Source organism: Haliaeetus albicilla, chromosome 24 (genome assembly GCF_947461875.1).
Source record: "Haliaeetus albicilla chromosome 24, bHalAlb1.1, whole genome shotgun sequence".
Classification (NCBI taxonomy): domain Eukaryota; kingdom Metazoa; phylum Chordata; class Aves; order Accipitriformes; family Accipitridae; genus Haliaeetus; species Haliaeetus albicilla.
In genome coordinates, this window is record NC_091506.1 from 5,270,409 (window position 1) to 5,277,118 (window position 6,710).

Below are 6,710 nucleotides of genomic sequence, written 5' to 3' on the forward strand. Positions count from 1 at the left end.
TGAACGTTTTGAACTTGAACAACTCCTCTCATTTTTCCCCCATGTGATTGTGAGTCAGCTGAGCTTCTCTATTCTTCTCCATAATTGAGTAGGAGATTATTTTGACTGGAAATAACCAGACACAGGTATCATGGCTGTGAATGCCTCCATGCATGCCACTTGCTAAAAGTTCTGTAGCCTTCTGCAAAGGGAGCTGGTCTTTAAAGACTTTGCTCAATGGAGAGGGAAGAAAAGCAGAGGGGAAAAATAGCTCCTTCCTGCTCACTTCTATCACTGGCTCTGCTAAACTTAACCCGCTGAATTGTCGGCGACATGCTGTTCTTCAGAAGCAGCTCTTTTGAGGAAGAGCTCCCCTGTGACATGGGGAACAGCCACAGCGAGACAGGAAATATCCCTGACATTATGGCTTTCTACATCATGTAGTAGCCGCGATCCAGTCCCATGGACATGCCGAGAAAGTTACGAAAAGCCATTCCTCTCAAATCTCCCGGGAAGCTCTCCAGGCACAGATTTTCCTGTTCCTTCTCTTCTCTCCATAGTTCCCTCTCACGGGATCTAGACCATCTGCTTGGGCTGCACTTCCCACCCCTCTGCCCTGGAGGCAGTGAGTGACCGGAGGAGCGCAGGGCAAGGGAGAAGTGGATGCAGTGTGAGGCCATGTCAGGGTGCGTGGCTTCCTCCGCTGCCGTGGCCGCTGATGCTGTGAGACACCATGCCCTGCCGGTTTCGGCTCTCGGAGGGTACCAGGGAGGTGGGTGCAGCCCCTCCTCGGGGCTGAGTTTTAGCTACGCACTCTCCTCCTAGCAAAGCCGGATGCTAAGGAGCATTTCACAGGATCAGGCTTTCTCCAGTTTGTACGTAAGTGGGATTGCTTCAGGCTATTGAACCAGCCTGCTGCAGACTAGCCAACCCCAGAAGTTTTATCTGTGCTGTAGCAACCTCAAGCCGCTGCTGTTCTGCTTGTGTATCTAATGTCTCAGCTGCTTACTGAGGAGCTAATGAGCTTTTGGAGATACATGGGTGCTATAAACTCCTTAGGCCGGAGATAAGCAGCTTATTTCCTTTAGGAGCACTGCCAGCCCTTGGCTGTGCTGCTGTGGTGCTTCTCAGGCCCCAAGTTCTTCATTAGCAGGAAGGGTTATAACGTGTTGCAATAAATAAGTGTATTCCTAATTACATGCATACACACATGTGCTGCAGCCACCTCCACAGGCTGAGGTAAAACCTGGCAGCGGGAGAAATGGGCACCAACAGGCTTTACACGCTGTGTTGTCACGTCTCCCTGCACGACTGACTTCAACCCTCGCAAACTGCCTTCTCTGCACGGGGGCTGACCCATCTCGTCAGTGCAGGGTGAAACCATCACCCTCGTCATGGTGAAATAGCCTTCAGCACCCAAAAGCAAACTCGCCGTGGACAGCGTGGGCAGCTTCAGAACAAAAGGTGGCTGTTTTGATGATGAAACAACTTATTTCCATTGCTATCCTTTTTCTGCTTTTGGATAGAACTACTGTGAACACCTGTCTAGAAAATTCACTGGCTACAAAAGAGGTAATGCACAACTGAAAGTTCATTTTCAAAGTCATTGTGAAAGCAGGTTTTTACTTCCTTAGTATGAATTCAGCCCTTGCTGTTTTCCACTCAGTGTCTACAGTGTCTGCCACCAAAAGCAATTCTGCTGCAGCTGGTCAACAGGCTGCAGTTGCTTACTAAAGGCTAAAGAGAGCCTTCAGATAAAATCTGCTTGGCTAGTCAAAGCATCTTCATCTTACTGTGTATTTCACTCCCCCCCCCCCTTTTACATATTACCCAGGTATAAATTAGCCCAACAGCAGTCTTTCAAGGTGTAACTAGGACCATAATTTGGTATGCAGCTCTCAAATTTTTGTTTAGTAGCTCTCCTTGGAGCAGTTTTGGAATTACTCTAATCATCAGGGAAAGTTATTTGAGGTGCTGGAAGTACTTTCTGATACCATCTCTTAACGTGAATAAATAAAATCTGAAAGCTGATTTCTTTGCTGCTCTACTGTCCTTATATATTACCTTTCCTGTTGGTTTATACCTGTGCAGAGCTTAGACCGAAGCCAGAACTACTCTCTTATTTTGGCACTCTGTGCAAATGGATATCCCCCCTCCTTGCCTGTGGCCCCTTCCCCCCCTCCACAGCTGGCTGAAATGAAAGGGTGAGCAATGTAAAAACCTTCAATGTGACTAAAACTGTGAGATTTAACAGTATCAGAGAGTCTATGAACACTAGTTGAATGCTAAATTCTTAGTTAAATGGGCGTTGTTTGTTTAGCTAAAGCCCTTGCCAGGGTGTTGGAATGGGATGATAATCCAGCAGCGTATTCCCGTAATGGGAGCAGCGGTTCGGAGGTCAGCTCTAGGCTCTCCACCACTGCTGAAGCAGTACAGACAGTTCAGCATCATGTCTGGAATTCAAATCAAGCCATCACCAGATTCATGTTCAAGGGCTGAAAGTCGCTAACTAACCCTTCTGTATTTAAATTACTTATTCAACAAAGGCGTCCTCTCGTCATTTAATTTTGAACTATAGAAATAGCATGTAAAAAGATTTTGCAGTTAGAAGTGTTCGTGGGTCTCAACCAACTTTATAGGCTAAAAGTAAAGTGTGAGAAACATTTTTTACCATGCTATCCTATCAATTGAGCTTTTAAGGCAGGCTGATGAAAAGGAATCTATTATTTTAATAGCATTTTCTCTCTGGTAAAAGGTCTTGCTAACTTACTGAAGCAGAGCTTGAAATAACAGATAAAAACTGTCAGAAAAGCTCTGATGTAGTTTGGAGCTCAGTGAAAATTGTGACCAAAATCTGAGCCTGATCAAACCCTGAGTTAAATGCCAAAATGCCCCAGGATTCCTCGGATCATCATGCAAGCTGTTAAGGATAACAAACAGCTTATTTGTTTGGGGTTGGGTTGGTTTGTTTCTTAGTTGTTCCTTTTGTGCAAAGGGTTTTTCTTTGGGAGGATTGGGTGGTTTCATTTTTTATTTATTTGGCCTTTTGCTCTTGTATTTTACCTAATAAAATTCACTTCAGTGATGCAGGGCTGATGAGGGAAAACCTCCCACAGCTGTGTTAAACCTGAAGTCTTCATACCTGAGAGGAGCAGGGTATGGGTTTTTGGTAAGAGCCAACAGGATTTCACATTGTTTGTGATGTTGAAAAAAATGGTTGTGGTTATATGCATTGGTTATATGCATCGTACAAAAGCCTTGTTAAAAGCCTCTATATATCGTTTGAGTGCCAATTGAATTACCTTTACAATAAGAACACAATGACTGGGAGGATTGTGGAGAGCTGTATGATTTTCATCCATGCAATGCTTGAGCCCAGCCTGGGAAACAAACCTCATCTGCCAAGCTCTGTAGGGCCATTTCCAGCTTTTCTTGAAGGAGGGACCTGGCTCTGCTACCAATAAATAAAGTGGGAATTTTGACGCTGCTTTGAAAGGGAGCTAAACTGAGCTCCGTGAAAAGGGAGCCCTAGCATGCAATGCTGCTTTTCTTTTTTTCATATTAATGTAACTAATTAAATGTTTGTATTTTTTTAAGCACTAACTGGGTTTTGATGGTCGTTTAGAGACTTTGAGAAAGTCAATAATTGTGATGAAATAAGACTGTAGACGCCAGAACAAAGTCCACATGAAATCCGTGATGTTGCTAGGATACAGCTATTAGTATTTTCAGTTGGCTGGGGTATTTTTTTGGTGTGGTTTTTTTAATAGAGTCGGCCTAACCTCCCTTACAAACAGTAGAAGAATACGTGACTGCCTGATCCCATTTACGTGATGCTCCTTCAATTCACAGTAATGAAGCCAAACTTGACCCATCAGTTGCAGCCGCTTTTATTTGTGAAGAAGAAACACAGAGAGTAATTTTGACCTGAGCTAGAGGGAGCACATCTTATCTGAATCTTGATTTTTTTAAAAAAAAATGATGTGCAGGGTTTTCTCCCTGTGGGTGTTATATTGCTGAAGTCAGTCTCCCTCTAGTGGTTTATTTCCAGAGGGGCCCTTGGCTTTACTGGCTTGGACGGGTACCAAATTTGATAGTGTGATGGCAGAAAGTTGAATGGCCCCTATGAGCTGAACTGTAAAGCATCATTGAGCTCATAATTTTTAAGAGCTAGGCATAAAATCTATACAAATATTATTTTCTGCGGTTTTTATATTTTAGAATTTAGTTATTGTTTACAGTATCAATAGTAGATGAGGCTTTCCATCCCAGGCTTACTCTGTGGTACAGGCTAACATGGTTTGCTCGGTGTGTAGGATGTGACTCTTGCACATTGTTTCCTTCAGATGTATACTGGGATGCCTGTAAAAAAAAAAGATCAGTATTTAAGCTCATATTCCACATCAAAGCCAATGCCAGATGTGGTGCCAATAACATTCTTTTTGATTTAGTATAGCACAGAATAGCATTGTGGATGGTGCTATTTTGGGATCCCCATGTTTGGGGAAGCGATATCTAAGTGAAACACTCTGCAGATATTTTACTGGGAAATAAGGAAAAGCAAGCTGTTTGGAGTTTGTTTCCAAGATATAACTTAGATTTGAGGTCTGACAGGTTTCTTCCATTTATGCCCCTGACCCCACCTTTGCTGGGCATCTCTTTCTTTAGCAAATAAGATAGCTCCAGTGCCTTACAAGCGTGGGGAATGGGAAGGGGGAGGGATGAAGGCAGAAGCCTAATATCCAAAGCTGAGTAAGAAATTCAAGTCTCCTAATACCCAATGCATGGACTGGATGCTGAGTTAAGCCAGTTCAGCTCCCCGAAGATGGCTAAGTAAATAATAAAGATCTAATGTAAAGCATATTGAAGTCAATACATGCCTTTACTTAACTGAAAAGGGCTTTGGATGAGGCTCAGCCTTCCTTCACAAGTGATGGTAACCCAAGAGAGCTGTGATTCTGCAGTGCATCAAGGATCCTGGAAAGACTGATGTCTTCCCAGCTAGTACGCTAATGTGAGGTAACTAGAGGACTGGTACTGCCTTCTTCATGTTCACATCTGGCAGAAGTCTGTCCTGTGATTTGCTTTTTCATGTACCAGAGAAGCTACTTGGCTTTGGGTTTTCCTTTATAAACTGTAATAGAGAGAAAGCTTGGAGAAATTTAGGATCACCTGCCCCAGAAGTTAGCAAGCTCCCATTCCGTTCTCACAGGCCTCTGGACCTGGACGTTGTGAGATGCCGTCGCCTTCCCATGAAGCCTTTTACAGTATGTCCAGTTATGTAACAACTTGAAGGGTAAGCCTTTACTTTTGTTTGACTTTTACTTAATGCTCAGCTTCTATTGGGCAATCGGGAATCTTGATCCCTTGGGAGACTGCTTAAAACACTTTCTTTTGGACGCTGCTCTGTAAAAGCTGCACAGCAGTTCCCATGACAGTGATTTTGGAGCCAATTTTGTCTTTCATTTTTGTTATCACTTTTCAGGCTGAAGTTTCCACACAGTGTCCTGGCCAAAGCTGATTTGATTTTGGTTTATAGCTTGAGCAAGAACTGTTCTGTTATTTTTTTTTAATATAAAACATATGCATTTACTCCTAGCATGTGGAACAAAATTCTTGCACTTTTTAACAGCTCCACAGCTAAAAAAGCAGTCGTACAAATTCAGTATGCACATGGTCCTCTCTGAGATTTGTTCTAGCATCACTCACAGACAGAAAGTTAATAGGAGTCCTATGTTTAGAAGGAGGTCATGGACACTTAAGGGATGCCCATGAAGGCATGAACTGGCTTTACTTTTATGTAATTGTACAGATTTTTTTTTTTTTTAGACTTTCACAATGCATATGTAGAAACTTTTTTAGTAAGGAAGGAAAGGATCTAGTTGAACCGCACTTCCTTTTGGACTAGTGAACAGTTATGCCAATTGTACAAGCTAAGGAAAGGTTTCTCTGCTTGTTTGACTTTGGTAGGTTCATGCATTTGAAGGATGACTTCAGCAAACAGGAGCTTGCAGGAACCAGCTGTGTGAGGAGTCTCTCCCGCAGAGCAGTGCTTGGTACTGTGCGGGAAACCTTCTGTCCCAGGCAGGGCTGGACTCAAGCCTGCGAGAAAAACAGGCGCGGCGAGCCAGTTTGTTTTTAACAAAACGAAGTTATGCAGTATCATTTAGTTCTGACATGTTCCCACTATGCAGCAAATGAAGAACTCACTAAATACAGCATATCTCTGGCCATATCATTTGAATATAACTTGTTTCCATGACAACCTCTGCTTAACAGCTTGGCTGATATGAAATCATTCCTAGATGAGGGAGCTTTTGCCAAAAGCATTGGGATTCAACAATTTAATACCACGTTTTAGCTTTTAAAAAACATTTATTTAAGCCACTGGAAGCAAATATCAAATAAAATCCCTTCAACCTCACCTCTGCTTCGGCTCTCGGTTGATCAGTTTATCTTCCTGGGAACCTCTCAGAAGCAGCTCTTGTGTTACTTAATATGCTTCTGAAGTCCCAGGCAGTGTTTCAAGAGCAAGTGATCGTGACACCAGCGTTTGGTAGAGAAATCACATTTCATGGCTGTTGGCTCAGACTGCGAGGCAGCGGGGCAGCAGCTGGGCACAGCAGCCAAGGCTTGTGCTCGAGCCATCCCTCAGGTCCGGGAAGGTTTTTGCTCCAACTAGCTCTGCCTTGGAGTTAAAAAGAAGAGCTTTGGCTGGAGAGAGGTCTAGC